The sequence below is a fragment of the Telopea speciosissima genome, chromosome 1, assembly GCF_018873765.1.
Source record: "Telopea speciosissima isolate NSW1024214 ecotype Mountain lineage chromosome 1, Tspe_v1, whole genome shotgun sequence".
NCBI classification, from domain to species: domain Eukaryota; kingdom Viridiplantae; phylum Streptophyta; class Magnoliopsida; order Proteales; family Proteaceae; genus Telopea; species Telopea speciosissima.
The window spans coordinates 85,541,632-85,547,962 of record NC_057916.1 but is presented as its reverse complement, the minus strand read 5'-3'; positions in this window follow the sequence as shown (position 1 = coordinate 85,547,962).

Genomic DNA, 6,331 nt, shown 5'->3' with positions numbered 1-6,331 from the left:
GGATTAATCGACCTAAATTGAATCAAATCGATTAAATAAACGGTGTTATTTTTAAGATCGTAACCGGACCATTTAATTAAACGGTCTACCGATTTTGATTTAAGCGGTTCGATTTGGTTTCGATTTAGTTTTGACACCCCACTGGATATTATGAAAGCAATCTCGAGATTCTGGGACGTAGACGAGAGGCCAGCCTACCATTTTCTGCTTTCCATACGTACAACGTCAACGTTCGAATGTTACAGTTTTATGGATGCAGCCCCGTAGGCGCAGGTAGTCAATCTCCCTCAGATACTACTAATTAACTACTAAGATCCATCTTAATTTGTTCACAGTCCACTCACTCTTCTATCGTCTACAGAAACTGGGTTTCCAAAAGATCGAACATCTTCACTGATCTCATCAAAGTGGAAATAGAGAAAAAAGAAAAAGAAAAAGAAAACTATTCTATGTCACCCGGCCAATACCAAAATAATCAAAACCTTAATAGTCCTGATTCCTGAACGGGTGAGATTGGGACAGGAGCTTATAATATCATCAAAGACTCTATAAAAGGAAAAATAAAAAGAAAAATGTTTCCTCAAATTCCTTTTCAGAAAGAGAAACTACAACGATCGAGATGAAGGACAATAATTCTTGTGAAGATTCATGGCATGTAATGACTATAGATTATTGGCTTAAAGGAAAAGAGAGAGGAAATTCTTGAAAGGGAAACTTATTGGTACACACACATCACCTTCACCCTCCCACCCTTCCCTCTCTTTCCCCGGCCCTTTCATTTGTTTAAAAAGGATCTATCTCTCTGCTGTCTCCTCCTTCCATGAAAGCCTGCGTGGTCTGCTTGGAAGTTAGCGAGGAGCACAAAATGCCTCGTAGCATGTCTTAATTATCAGAAGAATAAAGATCGAAATAGTAAAGGAAGAAAGCAGAGAAAGTAAAACGTTAATTGTGGTCTCCTCAACCTTTTTTCTTTTTGAATCACATCACATTCACATATCCCCTTATTAGAGGGAGGGACTTAATATTTCCACCATTGGCCTCGGATTTTCAATGCCTGCTTCCAATCCCATTTTTTCATTCAACCAAATCCTACTTCCTCTGCGAATTATGAGGCCAGATGTAACCTCTCTGGCCCATACGCTAGGGACCCACCCACCTAACAAATCCCTTCTTTGGCTTACAATTAATTAAGCTCTCTCTCTCTTTCTCACAGACACATTTCCATCCTACATTTCAGGAAATCAAAATCATGGAAAACTTTTTCCATTTTGTGTTAATCCCATCTGAAGTAAGCAAAGGAAGTCTTTACCGTGGGGTTTCATGGTTTGTCGGCAAACCCCACAGCCAAGTTTGGGCTCCAAGGTCTTATGAGTCGTCCTGAGAGCTGAGATCAACGATTCTGGAGGAGGAGGAGGCCAAATGGGCTCATCATGAAATGTGGGCTCAACTCTTGGGCCCTGACGCAAAAGGTTGAAAGTTTAAACTGTATTTATTAATTCCTCAAAATCCATCCATGCTACCCGTGTGGCCTGGCCTTGTCTTTGTCCTTGTTGAGAGGTGATGTTAATTGCGTCCATTCTTATCTTCTTCTTCACCTGCATATCATTCTTATCAACCAACCAGTGGGTGCCATTGGGAGGGTGCTTTAGATATTTCACACATTGGAAGATTACCCCATTGACCACATATATGTACATGATCAACAGGCATGATGATCGACATTAGTTAACAACTTTTCTAAAAGTTGATGACAGGAGAAAAAGGGTGGGGGGGGAGAGGTTAGTTTAGAAGCCATAATCTCACCAGCTAGCCATCAAAGGTAACATCACTATGGGTTGCTTTTTTATTTTTTTATTCTTGATTGTTTCCTTTTCCTATGTACCATATTCATGGTTGTAAACCCATCATCACCTCTCTCTTCCTCAATACAACTCTAAATACCAACTTGGTTATTATGTTCCACGACACTTATAGTTGACCACTAAAGTTTTTTTTGTGGCACATGTGCTGTAGGGTTCCAGTCATTATGGCCCTCTTAGTGCATAATGCTGATCGATCTAGATCACATTCATCATCTAAGATTGGATCATCTCCTCCTCAATTATGAATTGGCCGTTGCTGACCGTATCATATGTCGTGTAACCGTGTTGAAAACGGGTGCATTTTGTTTTGGTTTTTACCAATTTGCTGGAAATATAGATATGTAATGTCTAGCTAGATGTTGGTTTGGTAGCTAGCTTCAACAATGGCTTGTTAAAAAACCTGGGAAAGTGTTCATCTTTAATTTCAAAAGGTAAAGATTTTAATCAACCAAAATTCCCCTCACTCTCACAAAAGAAAATCAGAAAAAGTAAAGACAAGTTAGTAAGTTGAAAGATTGTCATATTAACAGAATTTTGAGCGTTTGTGTGGAAATTAATAGAAAGTTGATGGTTAAATCAAATGAAGAGTAAGTTATATATAAAGGAGTTTTAGACTAGATATCATAGGGTTGAACTTGAATAGCCCCATTAGTTATACATAATCCCAATATTAGGTGAAATTAATAGTTGGCCGGGTTAGGAACAAAATGGTTGTCCCATCTAAGACACACCTAGACTCACAAGTCACTCGAAGGGTCAGCGTCCTAAAAAAAAGCTCAATCAAGCACCTTCCTTTCTTTTTCTTTTTTATGGTCCATATTATGTTCCCATAAGGGTTAAAATATGATTATGAATTGGTAGGGCCCATTAAATGTGGGTGTCAAAACGGATTTGACCTTTGAGACTCGTTTTATTTACATATGTTTTTCTAACCATTACACTTTTAATTTGTTGCCTTCAGAAATTGGGGAAAACCGGCCACTTGACAAAAATGCGCTGAACATCAGAGTTTTGCCAATTAAGCCTCAAAAGTTCACAAGCCATGAGAATGGGGTTTCTCTTTCATCATGAGGTTGGCAAACCCCATCTCTCCTGCTAATTAGGGTTGAACCATGTACGACCGGCCATGTATTAATTCCTCACTCAAATATCCAACTGTACAGTAAAGAAAGTATAGAATAGAATAATGCTACGTACATGGGCAACAACTAGAAAGGGAAGAGGCCGGAGAAGGACAGTACAGTGCCACAGGAGATATATGGGATACAACTTAAAAGGGCAAAAAGAGCGTTGGCGGACAATGTCTTGTCTTCTCCGATGCTTGCATAAGTGGGCTGATTCATTCCTAAGGCTTGGGGGAAAAAAAATTTTAGGCTATATGAGTATCCCTTTTAGTAAAACTGTTTGTATAGGGTTTTACCATATAAATTTGTAGTGGGGGCCGGGGGTTCTTTCTTTGTAATTAATGTGAGAAAGGTGTGAGGACGAACGACACTTTAACCCTAATTCTCCATTGATAGTGAATAGATCTCACACCGTGAACATAAGCAATCTTACCAAACCGCGTAAATCTGCTCCACTTTAAGTAGTAGGTTCACATTTAATTTTCTACAAAGAGAGAGAGAGAGAGAGAGCTGGGGATGATCCCATCTGAGGGGGAATAGCAATATTATGCATCGAATGCATGCCTGACTTGCAACCTCTGCAATGCCTTATTTGGTTTAGGGAGTTGTTGCATGCAAACGTTATCCTCGCAAAGTCTTGGCATTGCATGCAATAGGACTAGAACCAATCAAGACATGGATGGTTCTTGCAAGGTACGTAATGTGGGAAGCCACCCCCGAGTAAGGGGTCATTGGTTGTTAAGGGTAGTAATATTCCTCATTTCATTAGATTCTCCAATTGGAGTATATATAGAGATTACATGGAGTGAGAGAGCTCACTGGTTTTACAAGGAAAGTATCCAAGAGTTATTGGGTTACCATTACATGTGATATTGGGTTGCCATATTTGAAGATTCTTGCATATCAATCCATATCATATGTAGAGATTCATATCTTGCATATCAATTCATATCACATGAGTGAAAAAGAGAGAGAGGGCACGGTATACACTCAATACACCCCCTCAAGGTGGAGATTCGGGTACTCGAATCTTCAGCTTGTCCCTCAAAAACTGAAATCGAGTAGTGCCAAGTGCCTTGGTGAGTGTATCAGCCAATTGATCCTTGGTGGAGATAAATTGAACCTGCAGTTGTTTCTTGGTCACACGATCACGAACAAAGTGGAAATCTATCTCAACATGCTTTGTTCTGGCATGGAATACTGGATTAGCCGATAGATAGGTGGCCCCAATATTATCACACCACAAGATAGGGGGACCAGAGAGAGGGTACCCGAGTTTACCAAACAGGGATTCAAGCCAAATCAATTATGTCGAAGCATCAGCCAGGGCCTTATACTCGGCCTCTATAGAGGAGCATGCTACTATTTTCTGCTTACGAGAAGTCCAGGAAACTAAATTCGGACCAAGAAAAATAGCAAAACCCCCAGTGGATTTGCGATCAAGGCCATCCCCTGCCCAATCCGCATTAGAGAAGGCTTGCAAGGATCGGGTAGGAGAGCGTTCAATAAGCAAACCATGAGATTGAGTGTGTTTCAAATAGCGTAATATACGCTTCACCAGTTGCCAATGGTCAGAAGTTGGCGCATGCATGAATTGGCAGCACAATTAACCGCGAATGTGACATCGGGTTTGGTGAGTGTCACATACTGCAAGGCACCTACAACAGAACAGTACTCAATAGGATTGGGATGAGGAACACCCCCTGCATCCGATCCTGACTTGGTGCTAGCCATGGGTGTGCGTACCGACTTGGAGTCAGTCATGCCAGTGCGACGTAAGAGATCCAAAATATAACGAGACTGTGAGAGATGCAGTCCCTTGGAATGTGGAGTGGCCTGAACACCAAGAAAAAAGTGAAGATCTCTGAGATCCTTAATGGAGAACTCACCGGATAAACGCTCCAGTAAAGAGGAGATCATGGAAGAATCGCTGCCTGTGATCAAAATATCATCAACATAGATCAGAATGTATGTAGCATGAGTGCCATCTCGGCGAATAAAAAGGGACGTATCTGTCCTGGAGCCATGAAACCCAAGTAGAAGAAGAAACTCAGACAGTCGTCGGAACCATGCCCTGGGTGTCCTGTTTGAGACCATAGAGTGAGTGATGAAGACGGCAAACATAATCTGGGTGATTGGGATCAATAAACCCGGGTGGTTGTGACATAAAAACCTCTTCCAATCGGCCATGAAGGAAGACATTGCTAACATCCAACTGACGGACAGACCACCCCTGAGAGACAACAATGGAGAGAACACAGCGAATGGTGGTTGGCTTGATGACAGGACTAAACGTTTCACCATGGTCACGGCCATGCTGCTGGTGAAAGCCCTTGGCAACAAGGCGAGCCTTGTAGCGTTCTAAAGACCCATCCGCCTTGCATTTAATGCGGTAAACCCATTTACACCCAATGAGATTCATGTGGAGTTGGCGTGGCACCAAAGATCAAGTCCCATTCCAAATCAAAGCATTGTATTCATCGGCCATAGCAGAGCGCCATTCTGCAACTTTGGATGCCTGTGAAAAACAACTTGGCTCAATAATATCATTAGTAACAAGTAGCTCATGAGGCCTGGAGGGCACCAGGACGGGTGTAGTGGTGGCGGTGTAGAGATCACTAAGTAGGCGTGTTCTCCTGGGCGGAGATGGTGGTGTGTCCAAGGGTGAATGTGAGGCCATGGACGATGGTGTTTCCACGGATAAGGGAGATGGAGAGGCCATATTTAAAGATAAAGGAGAGGGCGGAGGGCTGATCACACTAGGTAGAGGCACAATAGTCGTTGGTAAGGGTGAGGGCACACCCGTTGGAGAGGGGGGGCTCAAAGGGGAGAGCCGAATAGGGGTAGTACCCCATGGGGAAGGTAGTGGGGAAGGGGAGCCAGGGATTGGTCCCAATATAGACTGAGAAAAAGGAAAGAATTGTTCATCAAAGCGAACATGCCGAGCAATATACATCCTGTTGGAAGGGATGTGAAGGCAACGATAACCCGTATGGGAAGGGCTATAGCCGAGAAAGACACACGGCAAGGAACGATAATCCATCTTATGCTTGTTATACATTCGTAAATACGGAAAACATAAACAACCAAAGACTTTAAGAAAATTATAATCCGGTAGCTTATGATAAACAAGTTGAAAAGGAGACACCCTATTAGAAACGGCGGAGGGCATTCTATTAATTAAAAACAGCGCGGTTTCAAAGGAGAAATTCCAATAATGTTGGGGAACCGACCCTTGAGCAAGAAGGGAAAGTCCTGTTTCAACAATGTGTCTGTGACTACGTTCGACAGACCCTTGTTGCTCATGGGTATGCGGTGCCGAAACCCTGTGTTGGATGCCAAGCT